General features: G+C 38.7%; 1 pseudogene; it reads left to right on the top strand.

Annotated features, from left to right (window-relative positions):
• The first annotated feature begins 1,116 nt into the window (after positions 1–1,116).
• Positions 1,117–5,618, top strand: LOC118635356 (annotated as a pseudogene).
• The last annotated feature ends 12,130 nt before the right edge of the window (positions 5,619–17,748 follow it).

Below are 17,748 nucleotides of genomic sequence, written 5' to 3'. Positions count from 1 at the left end.
TGGCTCTGAATTCTAGCTCTGTTAACATGCCTAATTGCTCCACATTGATCTCATCTTCGGTGGAGGTCTCTTGTTCTTTCATTTGGCTTCTGTTTCTGTGTTTCACCATTTTGGCTATCACTGTGGGCTTTGGAGCCTGTCAAGTTTTCCCTGTGGGTGTTGGTGTTCTGCTCTTTGTGGCTCCCTCTCCTGTGTTTAGATGAGCGAGGGAGGACCCACGTTGAACACCACTGTCAAGTCTTACTTTCCTGGTTAAAGTTGCCAGCCCAGGAAACGTACTGTTATCCTCTAGCTTTTTGCCTGGAGGCTAGCAGTCTAGGTTACTTGATGAGTTTTGGGTTGTCAGTTGATTGAAAGACTCCCTCTGGTGCTCAGCCAAGGGGCTTTCACGAGGGTGGGGCAGATGCTGGTTGTTAGTGAGCCTCAATTAGCACTTCAACGGCCCACAGGGTGGGGTTGGATCTCTGAGGGAGGGGCTGCTGCCTCTCCTCAGAGCCCTGGGAAGGAGCAATGTGGCCACCGTCCTGAATGGCTGCACTCAGCCAAAGCTCTGAGTGCCCTCCCAACCCCGAGTGTCCCGACACAGTTCCAGTCCAGTCTGCCCTCCGTCTGCCGGAGCCCAAGGTGAGTGGCTGTGGCTGTTTCAGCCTCTGTCCGGCTCTGCGCTGTGGAGCCGCCTGGGAGTGTGACCCGAGGGCGCTGCTCACAGCTAAGGCCATTGCCGAGCTGCCGACTGACCGTGGGCTCCCAACCCTCGTCTCGGGCCTTTGCAAGCCTACCGGGATGGAGTCAGTGTTCCTCGTTATATGGTCCTCCAGGCTGCCTTTCTGTTGCTTTTTCCCGTCAATTTGTCTGTGTTATAGTTGTAATTCCAGTTTGGTTCTGGGAGACGGTCTGTGTAGCTCCATTCACTCTGCCGCCATTTTTCCCCTCCTCGGAAAAAAATTTTTTAAAAAAAGTCATGGGTCTGGGGGAGTGGAGATCTTGACGCAGGGCAGACCCTACTGCTCAATACCCTTAATTACCTATTCTCCTACCTAAGCTTTAGGGCAATGATTTTTTGGAAGAATTGTTGGTCTATAAGTAGGTTTTCATTCTTGTTCTATACTATCTGGCATGATGAAACCAGGCAAACCAGCTTCACCCTGTGTTAATCTAGTATCTAGTGTCCAACTAGGTGTAAGGAATGACCCATGGAGACTTAACACCCAGACTAGCTACAGTTTAATAACAATGTTCCCAACATGTTGAAGCAATTTGGCAATCCTGTATTCTTACCTATGGGCAATTAAAATTGAAAAAAACTTAATCACTTGCACAATTAGTCAGATTGTTGTAAAGATTTGAATTTTAGAGATGGTTTTTGACTTAAGCAGTTTTGTTTCATTTTCTGTCATATTGGAAAAGAGAATTGGCTATGCTGTTCACCTAGCCAAAAGAGATATGAAACAAAGATAATTTGAAGAACATGTAAAACACCATCTCACAAGTCAGCCCCAAATTTCTCAAAAATGTGAAAACACCAAGCATAAAATATCTGACCTTGGGGTGGAAAGGAAGGAATTGAAGAATCAAGAAGTTTTTCATTGTAGCCACTAGCCATTCAAAGTAGAAATTTCAAGCTCAAGTGCCAAGGTATACATATACACATTCCATCCAGGACAGTCAGATAAATTGTATCCATAAAATTGAAGAAGTAACTAAAGAAGATAAAATGGAAGAAGCCTTGGATGCAGATGAAGAATGGTGAATCCATGTCAGGAGGTAGGAACAAGTTGTTTGTTCTGCCTGCATGCTCTCGTCCTCCAGCAGTCAATTAAAGAAATCCAGGAAGAATTAGATAAATTGAGTCCACATAAAATTAAAAACACTAAGAATTCATGGGCAATGTTCAGGCTGGCAGCTGCCCATCAAGGAGTCATTCAGGTCTTATAATGTTTGTCACTCAGTTTACTGACCAAGGGGAACTCCCAGTTCCTGCTCAGTATAGGGAACTGGGCAGTCTTATTCACCAGTTTTCACTCTGTTCTGCTAAGTTGGATGCTGATTCTTCTGTTGCTGATGTGATTATAGATATCCTGCAACAAATTGAGGCATTGGAATCCCTCTAGAAAAATAAACTGTCACCTCAAAATTGAAGGAAAGTTTCACTGAAATTAGGAGTAGATTTCATATTGGTAGCCTACGGTCCTTAAAGAGATGGCAAAGTACATTGCCAAAGAGTGAGAAGAGACCTTTTGTGACAAAGAAGATATTTCCACAGGAAACAAGACAACCTTCAATGGCAAAGAAGGTTCTTACTGATAAGTATCAACCTGATATAGAGCTTCCAATGACCCAAAGAGTAGAGAATTAGCTTAATGTATTAGATGCAGATATTCTTCCAGAAGAAGCTCCAACCATTCTAGACCAAAATGCAAGCTTCAGAGAAGAGTCATTAGCCCTGGGAAAAAAAAAAAAAGCATTGGGGGAAAAAACAGTGACTGAAAATGTGCGGTTTAGAAAGAAAGATGCTCTGGCACTGGCAAGATTCCAACAAGGACTTCACAAAACTGAAAAAAATAGACCAAACCAATCTCACAGCAAAAGAAGGTTGCAACAGACAACAATTTCACCCATATTAAAAATAAATCAACATCCACACATACAAAGCAAAAATCCAAAATTGGTTTTCCAGTAACTTTCTAATTCTACTTTTATCCTCTCACGTTCTTGCAGTCTTTGGGTGGAGATGTATACTTATAAGCAATGGTATTTTTTTTGATGTTATCTTTCTGAGAGTTATATGTAAAGATCATATCACTATATGATCCTTGGTCATTTAACTAACAGGACAAGTATTAAAATAGTTTTTATAGTTCACACTAATATCCCTATGTAAACAATTCCTATGTAACTAAAAGTATTGTCTTACAGACCTGGCCACTGTGGCTCAGTTGATTGGATTGGTGTCTGTGTACCAGAAGGTCATGGGTTTGATTCCCAGTCAAGGCACATACCTAGGTTGTAGGTTCAATCCCCAGTCAGGATGAGACAGCCGATCAATGTTTCTCTCTCTCTCTTCCTTCCTCTTTCTCTAAAAAAAAATCAATAAAAATAATTGTCTTATAACACTTTGCTTGTACCATGGCTATTAGAGACAGTGGAACTATCTTACATATCTATCAGAATTTTTAAATACTTTGAACCTCTTCATGGTTTCAGTGGAGTTTTTTTTTATGGTTTTACATTGAGGAATGTGAATGATTTATTTCTAACTTTTCTGAAAACCAATTCAGTATCATGTAAAGATCATTTCACTGAAAATTTTACTACCTTTGAAAGTATCCTCATCTCTATAAAATTTAATACTCAGGTTTAAAAAAAATATAAATAATTTATTTCTGAACAACCAGCTGGATGGCCAGTCATATCAAAGAAAAAAAAATATAGTTTGCTCTTGCTACCCAGAAAATTACCTTCCAATTCTTAAAACTGCATATTTGGTTTGGACCACTGAAAATTTTAAAGGATTATTGCACATTCCTGAAGGTTAAAAGAAATGGTAAAATTTATTTTAGACTTTAATAAATGCTAATATTTTAATGTAAAAAGAAAAATTTGAGAAGCTACACATACAGTTTTTACTCTTTTTTATTTCTAAACAAAGAAGAATAAACCTCTGGGTCTCCAGAGAAAGGAAAAAACTTAAGAACCATAATAGCTTGGTCCTCAAACATCTAATGAGTCATATTTTACCAACAGAAAAGTCTCTGTGTTTTTAGAATCTCTGAATTTAGAAAGAAGTATGTGTATAGAAATAAGGCCAATGCCTGGATAAAGGCTCCCTCCATTTTTTTTCAAGAAGAATTTCTAAACAAAGAAGAATTTTCTGGACCTGAAAAATACCCAATACATGTAGGATTCTTCTTGACTCTAGAAGGCATAATAGGAAATAAAACATTTACTGGCATTCTTCTTGATTTGGTAACCCGGAACCTTGGAACAAACAGCCTTCCTAGTAGTTGAATGCACCTCACTCAACCTGAAACTTGTCTGTGATTTATGGAGGATGGAGATATAATAATTCCAGAAAATTCTCTTGAACCACTGCCATTCAATCAGCAGGAACATCTTATACAGTTTTTCCTTAGGCTCTTTGCTGACCATGACAAGGATCTACCCCTGCTTGACTACACATAGATGCTGCTTTATTTTGCTTGACACCCAAATCCTGTGGAAGGGGTCTATAGGGCCCTTAGTGTGATTACTGGGACTCATATCTTCCAACAAATCAAAGCGGCTACTCTTCCTGAAGAAGAGGCAATTGACTTACAGAATTGGGCCAGCACTGGAGTATGGAGGGGGATGGCAGAAGATCCTAAACTTCTAACAACATAAATAAATAAATAAAAATATACCAACAGCCTGTGAAAGACACTAGGGCTCCTTGAATACCTCCAAACCCAATGTACCCACCATCATCTCCTATATGTGCTGCATGGCTAAAGGTAAAATCTAGCCCCAAAGATGGCACAAAAGAGAAGTCTGTCGAGCAAGAAGGTGCTCAAGAGGAAAGTCATTTGAGAGATGCTGTAGAGCACAAAGCAGCTAGACTCACTTGGCTTTATGAGAAACTTCCAAAAAATTGAAGAATCTTGGAAAATTAAAAGCTGAAGAAATAGATAAAATGCAAAAACAGAGTATTCTAAAAGCAGAGCATTTTTGCTACTCAGCATGCAAGATAAAGCAGGCAGTTCTGCAGCATTTGAAGCCTGTCCTGGTCAAGGCTCAAAAAGTCAATTCTTCTCTGGAAGCAGATACTCATTTGAAAGATTGACCATTGGTAAACCTAGCACCAGCACAGCCTGCAGAGGAGGCTTCTGCTGTTGATTGTATATCCAAAAATAGTAATCAGCTGAATAATATTTTGGAAGATATCACTCAAGAGCTCTGGACTATGACTCATTTTAAGATCTTGGAGCCTGACACCTTAACCACCTTGGGGGATAACCTATATCTGGAGAACATGATGCTCTAAGTAGAGGAAATGAAAAAATACCATGAGACAGTTTGACAAAGATATAATGAAATTATATATATATTGATCCTTATCTTTGGATAAAGAAAGAAAAAAATGATGAAAAAAATCCCAGTATTAAGTACAAGTCTCCTTTCTCCTCATCCAATAAGGATCACAAAGAGAGTGGCTAGCAAAGACTCAGATGTAAACATTGTGTTAGAAATTCGGGCCCTGGACTGGTAATTCCATGGATGAAAGTGTGGGAGTAGGGTAGAAATCAGAGTAAAGAGAGGCTCCCCTTCTCTCTCTTTTGGAAGATTCTGAACAGAGAAAGGGTCGAGCTGCCTTCTTTGTCCCACCTGGTGTGCAATGCAGCATCAGTGATTACCACAGCTATTATGAGTGGTGCCTCTGGATATCACAAAAAGCTGTGGGCTCCTTCAATCCATGGTTGATTGATAAAAACTTTTCAAAAGAGTTGGTATATGAAGCTCTGGAGTCTGTAACTGCTGAACAGCAGGATGTGTGTGAAGACAACGCAGAGGCTGTGTTCACTTCAGAATTCTTGCAGGCTGCTAAAGGCTCTCCAGGACAGGGGTTCCTCATGTCACACTAGAGAAGACGACACCACCCTTTGTTTTAGGCCACAGAAAATCTTTATGTTCTACTGTCCATCCAGGCTCAGAAGATGCTTCCCACTGAAAGGAAGGACATGCCAGTAAGGTTCTCCTCACTATATTTTGTCATTGTCATAGCAATGATTCTGGTACTTTATGTTGGAATGTGTTATATTGATTAGTACCCAGAAAAAGTGAATTAATTATAACAATGTATTTTTCAAATGTATAAATTTCCTATTGATATATTCATCCACTGGCTCAGTTTGGTGATCAGAATGTTTTAAAAGTAGGCCTCGAGGATAAGAAAGTGATGGAGGGGGACAATAAGGGATAAAAGGGAGAACATCTGTAATGCTTTCAACAATAAAGATAAATTAAAAAAAATAGATAGATGTATTTCATACAGGGATTCAAGTTGCTGTTAAACCCATGGGTGGATCAATGCCAACAAAAGTGCAATTACTGTTTGGTCCCATCACCTGGCTCATGTTTCCATCTTTGCAGGTTTCCCAACAGGACACCTGTCCCCACTAGGTTACAGACTCTTAGAGAGCCCAGGGTTAGGTTATACTGCCAAACCTCTGCTCTGTTGTAGCTCATTAAAAATAGGAACCCACCAGTTATCAGTGCACAACAATAAACACACATTTCTCTAATGTTCAATTCCTAGGTAGTTTTTCATATTTTGAGGTCCTCAGAGTCTTCCATTTTTATTGGTTGACATACCCTGATATACAAAACTTTCTCTGATTCAGAGGGAATTTGAGTACATCAGGAGAAGAGCTGGCTTTTTCTTGTGTCTAGTCAAATGGACAGAACACATTTCCATCTCTGGTGAGTTCTGGAATTTCTACATTTCCAAACCACAGAGAAATCTTCTGCAGAAGGAGGGCACAGATTTGAATGGTATGATGACCTCTGTGTCTCCAGAGAAAGAAAAAAACTTACAAATCATAATATCTTTCTCTGTTTGGCTTGTTTCGCTTAGAATGACAATTTCAAGGTCCCTCCATGTCGTCTGAAAGGATAAGAGATCTTTCTTTCTTACAACTGCGTGCATAGTATTCCATTGTGTATATGTCACTGCTTTTTTATCCATTCGTCTACTGATGGACATTTGGGCTGTTTCCAGTTCTTAGCTATTGTAAATAGTGCTGCTACAAACATGGGGGTACATATATTCTTTCTGATTGGAGTTTCAGGATTCTTAAGGTATATGCCTAGAAGTGGGATCACTGGGTCAAATGGACGTTCAACTTTTAATTTTTTGAGATAACACCATATTGTTTTCCATAGTGGCTGCATTACCACCAGGAGTTTATTCTTGTATATGCTGTAAGTTAGTGATCTAGTTTCATTTTATTGCATGTAGCTGTCCAATTTTCCCAACACCATTTATTAAAGAGGCTGTTTTTACTCCACTGCATGCTCTTGCCACCTTTGTTAAATATTAACTGAGCATAATATCTTGAGTCTATTTTCAGCTTCTCTGTTCTGTTCCATTGATCCATATGCTTGTTCTTGGGCCAGTACCAGGGTGTTTTGATTACAATGGCTTTGCATTATAACCTGATATCTGGTACTTTGATCCCTCTTATTACTTTGTTCTTCTTTTTAAAGATTGCTGTGGCTATTCGGGGTCTTTTTTGTTCCAAATGAACTTTTGAAGTATTTGTTCTAGTTCTGTGAAATATGTCATTGGTATTTTAATGGGGATTACATTGAATATAGATTGCTTTGGGTACTATGGACATTTTAATGATGTTAATTATTCCAATCCATGAACAAGGTATGTGCTTCCACTTTTTAATTTCTTCATCTATTTCTTTTTGCAGTGTCCTGTAGTTTTCTGCAAATAGGTCCCTTACTTCTATGGTTACGTTTATTCCTAACTATCTTAATTTTTTTTTTTTTTTTTTTGCCGAGATGTTAAATGGGATTGTTTTTTAGTTTCTCTTTTTTGAGTTCATTATTGGTGTATAAGACTGCCATCGATTTCGTGATGTTAATTTTGTATCCTGCAACTTTGCAAAATTTGTTTATTAAATCTAGTAGATTTTTGATGGAGTCTTAGGGTTTTCTATGTACAATCTCATGTCACCTGCAAATAATTACAGTTTTACTTCATTCCAATTTGGATCCCATTTATTTTTTCTTCATGCTTAATTGCTGTGGCTAAGATTTCCAGTACTATATTAAATAAGAGTGGCAAAAGTGAACATCCCTGTCCTGCTCCTGTTCTTAAGGGAAATGCTTTTGGTTTTTGCCCATTGAGTATAATGTTGTCTGTAGGTTTTTTATATGTGGACTTTATTATGTTGAGATATAAGCCCTCCATACCCACGTTGCTGAGGATATATATCAGAAATGGGAGCTGGATTTTGTTAAATGCTTTTTCAGCATCAATTGATATGATCATATTGATTTTATCTTTCACTTTGTTTATGTGGTGTGTCACATTTATTGATTTTAGAATATTGTACCAGCCATATATCCCTGGGATAAATCTCACTTGGTTATGGTGAATAATTTTTTTAATGTATTGCTGGATTTGATTTGCTAATATTTTGTTAAGGATTTCAGCATATATGTTCATAAGGGATATTGGTCTGTACTTTTCTTTCTTTGTAGTGTCTTTATTTGGTTTTGGAATTGGAATTCTGCTGGCCTCATAGAACGAATTTGGAAGTCTTCATTCTTCTTGAATTTTTAGGAATACTTTGAGGAGAATGGGTGTTAGTTCTTCTTTGAATGTTCAGTAAAACTCCCCTGTGAAGCCGTCCTGGCCCAGGCTTTTGTTTGCTGGGAGATTCTTGATCGCATCTTCAATTTCCATAGTTATTAGTGGTCTGTTCTAGTTTTCTATATTTTTCTGGTTCAGTTTGTGGAGATTCTGTGATTCCAGAAGTTTGTATATTTCACCCAGAATGTCCAATTTGTTGGTGTATAATTGTTCATAGTATTTGTTAATGATCCTTTGTATTTCTGTGGTGTCAGTTGTTACTTTTATTCTTTCATTTCTTATTTTATTTATTTGAGTTCTTTCTCTTTGTTTCTTGGTGAATATGGCTAAGGGTCCATTTGTCTTGCTTATCATTTCAAAGAACCAGCTCTTGGTTTCATTGACCTTTTGAATTGTACTTTTTTAAGTTTCTATGTTGTTTATTTCTTCTCTGACCTTTACTATTTCTGTACTTTTTCTTGCTCTGGGTTTTTCTTTTTGTTTACTTTTTAGTTCTTTAAGTTGTAGGGTTAGATAATCAACTAGGAATTTTTCTTGTATCTTGAATTAGGCCTGTAGTGCTATGAACTTCCCTCTTAGGATTTCTTTTTCTGCATCCCATAGATTTTGTGTTGTTATGTGTTCATTTTCATTGGTTTCCAGGAAGTTTTTAAACTCTTTCTTGATCTTCTCGGTAACCCATTCATTGTTTAATAACATGCTATTTAGCTTTTATGTGTTTGAATGTTTTTATTGTATTTGATTTCTAGTTTTATGCCATTGTAATCTGAGAAGATGCTTGATATGATTTCAATCTTCTTGAATTTGTAGGTACTTAATTTGTGTCCTAAGATGTGGTCTATCTTTGGGCCTGTCCCATGTGCATTTAAGAAGAATATGAATTCTGCAGTTTTGGGGTATAATTCTTTGTAGATATCTATTAAATCCATTTGATCTAGTGCATCAATTGGGGTCTCTGTTTCCTTGTTAATTTTTGTCTAGAGGATCTATGCAGTGATGTCAGCAGGGTGTTGAAATCCTGTGCTATGATTGTGTTGCTGTCAATTACTCCTTTGAAATCCTACAGATGTTTTTAAATGTATTTCCGTGCTCCTATGTTGGGTACATATGTGTTTACCAAGGTTATATTCTCCTGTTTGATAGATCCTTTCAATATTTTATAGTGGCCTTCTTTGTCTCTAGTTATGGCCTCTATTTTGAAGTTTATTTCATTGGATATGAATATTACTACACCAGATTTGTTTTTTTCCTCTTTGTGTGCTTGGAAATTTTTTTTACCATCCCTTCACTTTCAACCTCTGTGAGTCTTTTGTTGTGAGGTGGGTCTCTTGTAAACAACATATATATGAGTCATACTGTCTTATCCATTTAGCTACTCTGTGTTTTTGATCTGAGCACTTAATCCATTTACATTAAAGGTTATTATTGATATGTACTTATTTATTGCCATTTTTGTTTTTTATGGTTATATTTTTCTTCCTATTTCTTCTACTTATTACAGCAGTTCTGTTAATATTTCTTGCAGTGCTTGTTTGGTGTTAATATATTCCTTTAGCGATTTTTTTTTTTTTTTTAAGTCTGGGGAGCTCTCTATTTCACCTTTTATTTTGAAAGAGTATTCTTGGATTCAGATTCTTGTTTTTCATTATCTAGATTACTTCATGCCATACTCTTTTGGTCAGTAGTGTTTCTGTTGAGAAGTCAGCTGATAGCCTTATAGGGGTTCCTTTGTAGGTAACCTGTTCTTATCTCTTGCTGTGTTTAGGATTCTCTCTTTGTCTTTAATTTTTGGCATTTTAGTTATGATATGTCTGGGTGTCAGCCTCTTTGGGTTTTTCTTACTTAGGCCTCTCTGTGCCTCTTAAACTTGTATGCCTTTTTTCTTCACCAATTTAGGAAAGTTTTCTGTCACTGTTTCTTTAAATATATTCTCTAACCCTTGCTCATTTTCTTCTTTTGGCACGCCTATGATGCAGATATTGTTACATTTTATATTGTCCCACAGTTCTCTTAAGCTGTCTTCCTGTTTTTTTATTTGTTTGTTTTCTTTTTGTTCTCTGGTTACTGATTTTTTTTTTTTCTTTCTATTGTGTCTTCTCATTCACTGATCTGATCTTCAGCTTCCTCTACTCTGGTGGTTATTTCTTCCCATATATTTTTTATTTTTGCTATGTCATTCTTCATTTCTGCTTGTTGTTTTTTATTTTTAATTGGTTGATTTTTAATGTTTCTATATCTTTATTCATGCTTTTGAGCTCTTTACTCATGCTATTGAGCTACTCATAATCATTACTTTGAACTCTACCTCTGATATCTTGAGTAATTGCATTTTATTTATCTCTTCTTCTGTAGAATTCTCTTGTACTTTCATTTGGGGTTTGTTTCTTTGTCTCACCATTTTGGCTGTCTCAGTGGGCTTTGGAGCCTGCCAAATTTTTCCTGTGGGTGTTTGTGTTCTGTTGATTGTGGCATTCTCTACTGGGGTTGGATGAGTGTGGGAGGACCCACGTTGAAAACCACTGTCAAATCTTACTTTCCTGGGTAGATTTCCAGACCAAGCAAAGGTTCAGTTATCTTCTAGCTTTCCACCTGGAGGCTAACAGTCTCAGTTACTTGATGAGCCTTGGGTTGCAGCCTTCAGCTGAGTGAAAAATCCCTCAGGTGTACAGGATAAGAAGATTTCCAGTAGGTGGGGCAATTGCTTGTTGGTAGTCTCTAGCTTCTAATGATCCTCAATTCGCTTATCTCTGGCTTGTTCTGGTGGTATTAAATTCCTAATGGAGGGGCTATTGCCTTTCACCTCTCCTTGGGAGGGGGTTCTTTGAGTTACATAGCTACTGTCCTATGAGAGAGTGATTTAGCATAAAACTCCTAGTTTCCTCCTTCCCAGTTTTCTCCAGAGCAACAAATCCCCATCTCTTTTTACACATTTCCAGTTCAGTCCACCCTCCTCTGCAGGAGCTCAATGTGAGTAGTTGTAGCTGATTTGGTGCCTTTGCCTTTCAGGGAACTCCCTGGTTTTGTTTGTTTATTTGTTTGTTTGTTTGTTTGTTTACTCCTAAACTTGTCCTTGCCACATAAAGTCTCAGCTCTGGTGGTCTAAGTCAGGTGTTATCCCAGTGCCTTTCCCTGTCCCACCACTCTGTGCTGTGGAGCTGACCTGGGGTTTTAATCCCTGACTTCTCAGAGGATACTGCTCACAGCTAAAAAAGCCCTCAGCTGTTGTCTGAAGGCCCCCAGTCTGCCCTCTGGTACCTCTTCAGTTCCTACCAGGCTCGATTTTGTGTCCTCTTTTCATCCCTGGTTATAAGGGTTCTCTCCAGCTGCTTTTCAGTTGTTTTTTTCCTGATGATTTGTCTTTATTTTAGTTGTAATTCTAGTTTGCTTCTAGGAGATGTTCTGTGTAGCTTCCATTCACTCTGCTGCCATTTTTTTCTAGTCAGTATTTTAAAGTAAAAATAAAAATTAATTAGAATATTGTTATTGTTTGGTATTGTGATTTTCTATTTACAAATCTCTTTCTATCACCTGATTATGAGTACTTTGAGGATAGGGACACTGTCTTATATATGATTTCATCTTTAGGCCTAAAACAGTGCCTGGCACAGAAAAAAAACTCAATTAATGTAAAATTAAATGATGTTATGTGTGAAAGTAGTTTTAAGATGTAAAATGGCTGTGGAACTGTGGACTCTGCTTTGACTGGGCACACATATTAGTATGTCATAGTTTCTCAAGGTAGAAACTCAGAAATACAATCACTCCCACAATTAATCAGCAATATCAGTAGAGCTTGGTAGTTAAAAGAGTGGGTCCTTGGGTCACACAGACCTTTTTTTGAATCTCAGCTACCCAATTTACTAGTTGGGTGACCATGGGCAAGATTCCCAACTGATCTGCACCTCAGTTTCTCCATTTGTGAAATAAAAACCATTACAAAAATATTTATTCCAAACCATATCAAAGACCATCAATTGAGTATTGGTATAGAATAAGCTTCAAACTAAGTTATTAAGAAAAAAAAAAAGGAGACAGTTGAAAACAATGTGATCTCATTACTAGTAAAAAAAAAAAATCAATATAAACTTGTATATATACAAAAAACTTCTAGAGGGAACTAAAGAAAGTGTTATAAATAATTATATTTAGAGAGTGGTCCCAGAGAGCAGTCAAAATTGGGAGAATTGAAGGGCTTTGCACAAGAGGGTTGCTAACATAAAGATTAATTGCAGCCCTGGCTGGTTTGGCTCAGTGGTTGGATCATCGGCCTGAGGACCAGAGAGTCCCGGGTTCAGTTCCAGCTAGGGGCATGTATCAAAAAAAAAAAAAAAAAAAAGATTGATTGCATAAAAAGGAACAATAAGGAAATCCACAGCAGTCAGCTTGGATCAGCATGCTGCTTGGTTTCTAAGATTAGATGTAAAATCAAAGTAACCCTTAGAGCAGGGATGTCAAATTCAGAACAAGAAGCCACATCTCCCTTCAAAGCATGTGAATCAGGATATTCTTTACCACTGATCCTGGGGAAAACCTCTGAGGCTTTGTCAAATCAGTGCTTCAGGCAGCCAATAGGAATGGAAGCTATTTGCTACCCAGAATTAGAGTCACATAATAGGTTGAGAAGATTCTATAAGGAAAGGGGTATTTGGGTTACAATTATTCAGCCTAAATGGAGAATAGCTGAAAAATAAATTAATACTGGCCTCAAAGAATCTGAGAAACTTTTAAATGGAACAGAGTAGCTCCTCGGTACTAAAAGATTAGGACTCAGAGTACTTTCAAGTCTATTATTCTTAGAAAACTGAAAGACTTATATACAGCCCCAGTCTTTCCTATCTGAAATTAAAATCTCCACAGAAATATTATAATGAACATTCCCACTTGATAACCTGGAATTTCTTTAACACTATAACAATCAATACATTTTTACATCAATCACGATTGGCAGTTTGGTCTTGCTTTGCCCTCACCACATTATAAGCTAGGCAATGCTAATGTTATTAGCTTGTACTATGTTGATAAATAACCTGGTTGATGAGCAATTGTGGGGATTTCTTGGGATCACAGAACAGGCCAGTGGTGGAAGTGATATAAGATCCAGGGTCCCTGATAATCCACCTAGGGCTATTTCCCTGAATTTCAATTTAAGTGAAGATGGGTTGACTGGTGAACCAAGCTGGTGGACCAAAGAGCAAGGGATTTGTAGATTATTTCAGTGATGTGATCCATTTTATATACAGAGGTTAATGGATTCTAGGGATCATCTAGATATGTTAATAATTGATCAGATGCCAACTACATGCCAGGTACTGTTCTAAGCTTTTTGTGTATATTTTCTCATTGAAGCTTCCTGTTGATCACACACACACACAAAAAAAATGTGGAGTCTCCTCAACTCCACTGCTTCTTTCATACCCTACATCTAGTCTGTCATAAAATCCTGTCCTCTCTGTCATTAAACTGTACAGTTTAATCAAAACAAATTAAAACTGTACAGTTTAATCAAAACAAATTAAAGGTAGTTTTTCTTTTTCCTCTCTCAAGGCCCTGTTCTCAGAAGGGTTCTGTGATTAGTTTAATGTCCTGCTACTAGTGTATTAACATTCTTAATAATTTTATTTTTGAACTTATGATTCATAAGTGAGGTACATGGATCAAAGAAACACGTGCAAGCACAGGATGGATATAAGCCAATTGGCAGCATGAACATGCAATCCACTGGCACAGCAGGTACTATACATGCAAAGCACTTGATCTAATGCAGTGTGCACACTTGAGGTAGTCCAGGGCAGCACAGGTCCCCAAGACTGTGCCTGGGAAAAGAACTTGGTGGATTCAATGACATCAGTAATAGCAGAAACAACAACAATGGTGGTAAAAGAGGCTGTAGCACCAAGAGAGAAGGTATCTCCACATGGGGACAGTGCTGTGACCCAAGTTTAGAATTCAGTTTTCCTATCATTTCCCAAAGCCCATGCCTGCCAACATCAGCATAAATAGTAATTCTCTGGCCTGAGTGCTGGGGCAGGAATTGCCTGTGCTCAGGCAGTAAAATGTGTCAGTAAATATGTATAAAATAATAATGTACACAGTGCAATACACATATCTGAGACCTATTAGGATTTTTCAAAGCATTTAGAATTTCTGGTTTTGAGGACTGCTGTAATCTTGCAAAGCAAATATTCACAGGCTTAGAAAAAATTAAATTTAAAGATCATCCCATTTAACAGAAAATAACACTATTTTTATATGAAGATTCGGATGAATCAAGTTTAATTTTTAAAAAAGCAATTTTAAAATCAATGTTTTCTTCTAACTAAAGATACAGCAATAGCATTCAAAAATTGTAATTTTTAATTGTATACAAATTATAAAGTTACTTTTGGTTTATTTTATAAACTCTAAAGGTTATGGGAAATATAAAAAAAAAACAAACATTACAATTTTATGGCTAAATTTATATTTAAAATTAAAGTCAGGAATGTGATATCACCATCATAGTGGAATAATAGTTTTCTGCCTTCTTCCCAAGAACACCAATTTATAAAATCACCCACAGTTGGGAGTGCCTTTGTGGAAGCCCAAGAATCCAGCTTAGAAGTTCCTACACACTGTTGGAGCAAAAATATTCAAGCTTAGATGTAATGGAGAGAATAAGAGAAATAGTGTGACTTTACATGCATCACCCCTCCCCCAAGTTGGCACAGCTCAGTACCAAGAGAGACTCCGTGCCTGATTTCTCCTGATGTTTGGCAAAGGCATGTGAGAGTGTGAATGAACACTCAGCTTCCCCAGTTATGCAGGAGCTGTCAAGGAGGCCCATTTCTCTCTTGCCTCATCCAGAGTACAGAGTCAGAAGGTGAAGATGTATGGGTAGTGAGAAACTGGGACAATAGTAGCCAGGACTTGGAACTGCATGTGTCAAGGGGACATAGATCCTACTAATGAGGCCTGGGACTCTTTTGGGAGGCCCACCCACAAGCCACTGGGAATTACTCACCTGAAGATCCATTCTTTCATGGCAGTTAAAATGAACTTTTATAGAAGGCTAGTGAACACAAGCAGAAAGTCAGTCCAAATCTATGGACCTAGAAGAAACCACCCTTGGGAAAACAAAAGAAAGGCTGTCAGTACCCATCCTGATATAATTCAGGGTGGGGAGAAGGCATACACGTTTGAGAATTGTGCCACAAAAGGAAGAAAAAAGAGTAAAACAGCCATACCATGGAAGGTCTGAGAAAACCTCAGAACCCATAGCAGGGCTGAGGGAAGTTATTTCTCACTTGAAGTCATTCAGTAAAGACAACGAAGATGACTTTAAAATGAGAAGACAGCAATACAAGACTTCGAGGAACATAAAATATCAAGGAAATATGGCACTACCAAAGAAACAGAATAATTTCCCATCAACTGACCCCATAGACATGGAGATCTTCAATTTACTGGATAAAGAATTAAAAATAGCAGTTTTATGTAAGTTCAATCAGCTTTGAAAAAACACAAACACAATTCAATAAAATTAGGAAAACAATACAGGAACAAACTGAGAAGTTTAACAGAGACAGAAATTATAAAAGAAAACATAATTGTATTCAAGATGGCAGTGGGCAGGACCAGAGCAAGGGTGAATGTGTGAGAATGTGAGCAAGTGTGAAAGAGTATGAGTGGATGTGAGTGTGGATGACCAACCTCAAACAGTGCAGAAATGTGGGGCAGAAGGTTCCTGTGCTGTGGATGGAAAGCAGCTGGCTACCACAGAAAACAGCTTGTTAGCAAGCTTCTCCCTGTGTGGCCGGGAGGCCCTGTCATTTAAAAATAACCCTGGTCTTCACTGGGAGGCAGAAGTGGGGAGCAGCTAGGGCCAAGCAACCTGAGTCCACCAGAGTGACTTTCACCATTGGTTTAGTAGACCCTGCTGTGTCAATGTGGACCAGCGCACAGTAGCGGTGCTATCAAGGTGCCTGCTGCAGTAGCCAAAACCGGCCCGGAGCCGAGCACCATCCCCCAGAGCAGAAGCCTGATTGGAGCCCAGCACCTTTCCCTCCAGGAACAGTGACTGGGAAGGAATGCAGCCCCATCCCCAACAGCAGCTGGGGCTTGGGAACAGACATCCATCCCCAGGCAGCAACAGCACAGATTGGTAGCTGAGACTCATTTCCAGTGGCATCAGCAGAGGCTGATCAGGAGCAGTGCCCCAGCCCAGCAGCAGCAAAACCTGCACTTGACAACTGAAGCAGCAGATTTGGAGTGGAGCTCCTCACCCTGGCATCAGCAAAGTTTCAGGAGCAGAGCATCCTCAGCCCCCAAAAGCAGCAGAGGATTGAGACCTGAGAGTACCCTCTGGCAACATCAGCAGCAGTAGCAGTGCAAACCAGAAGCTGACACTCTCTACCAGAAGCGACTGATCAGGAACTGAACCCCACCAAGCAGCAGCATACCCCAGCACCACACCAGTGGGACCCACACCACCAAGCAGCATACAAATGGGACTATATACACCCCAGAAGCATACCAGCAGGACCCATGCACCCTGGAAATGCACCAGCTGGACCCACACACTCCAAGCAGCAGCAGCAGCATGGATTGGCAGCTGAGACCCATCCCCAGCAACATCAGCAGAGGCTGAACAGGAGTGGTGCCCAAGCACAAGCAGCAGAAAGACTCAGGGAACCAAGACTTGCATGACAGACCAATACCAGCCACCAGTTGTCAATCCTCCAGGACTCACAGCAGACAAAAGATGCCATATATCAAAACAGTCTCGGAGGCATAGCAGCCTTATTTGATACATACCGACCTGCCTACATACTCCAACATCCCTCACCAGCCTTAGAACTACAAGATTGCTAAAATGGTGAGACAAGGAAACTACCCAAAATAAATAAAAAGAGAAATGACCAGAAAAGGAACTACAAGAAATGGAAGAAAGCAACATGTCAGATAAAATATTTAAAGAATTGATTATAAGCATGTTCAAACAATTTGGTGAAAACTACAAGCACCTTATGAGAATTATGAAGAGCTCAGTGGAAACTACATCAGCTTTGAAAAAGAGGTAGAAGCTATGTATAAAAATCAAGAGGAAATAATGAATAACATAGCTGATATGAAAAATAACTTAGAAGGGTTCAATAGTAGATTAGAAGAAGCTGAAGACTGAATCAGCGACTTAGAAGACAAGGTAGAAAAAAACCACCAAAACAAAGCAGCAAATGAGAAAAAAATTAAAAAGCAGGAGGAGAGTATAAGGGAGCTGTGGGACAAAAGAAAACCTAACAACATCCACATTATAGGGGCACCAGAAAGAGAAGAATCAGAGACAGAAATAGAGAACCCATTTGAAGAAATAATGAAAGAAAACGTTCCTAAAATGGCAAAAGAAA

The sequence above is a fragment of the Molossus molossus genome, unplaced genomic scaffold (assembly GCF_014108415.1).
Source record: "Molossus molossus isolate mMolMol1 unplaced genomic scaffold, mMolMol1.p scaffold_m16_p_2, whole genome shotgun sequence".
NCBI lineage: Eukaryota > Metazoa > Chordata > Mammalia > Chiroptera > Molossidae > Molossus > Molossus molossus.
The sequence above is the reverse complement of the archived record's forward strand: the minus strand, read 5'-3'. Positions and strand labels throughout refer to the sequence as shown.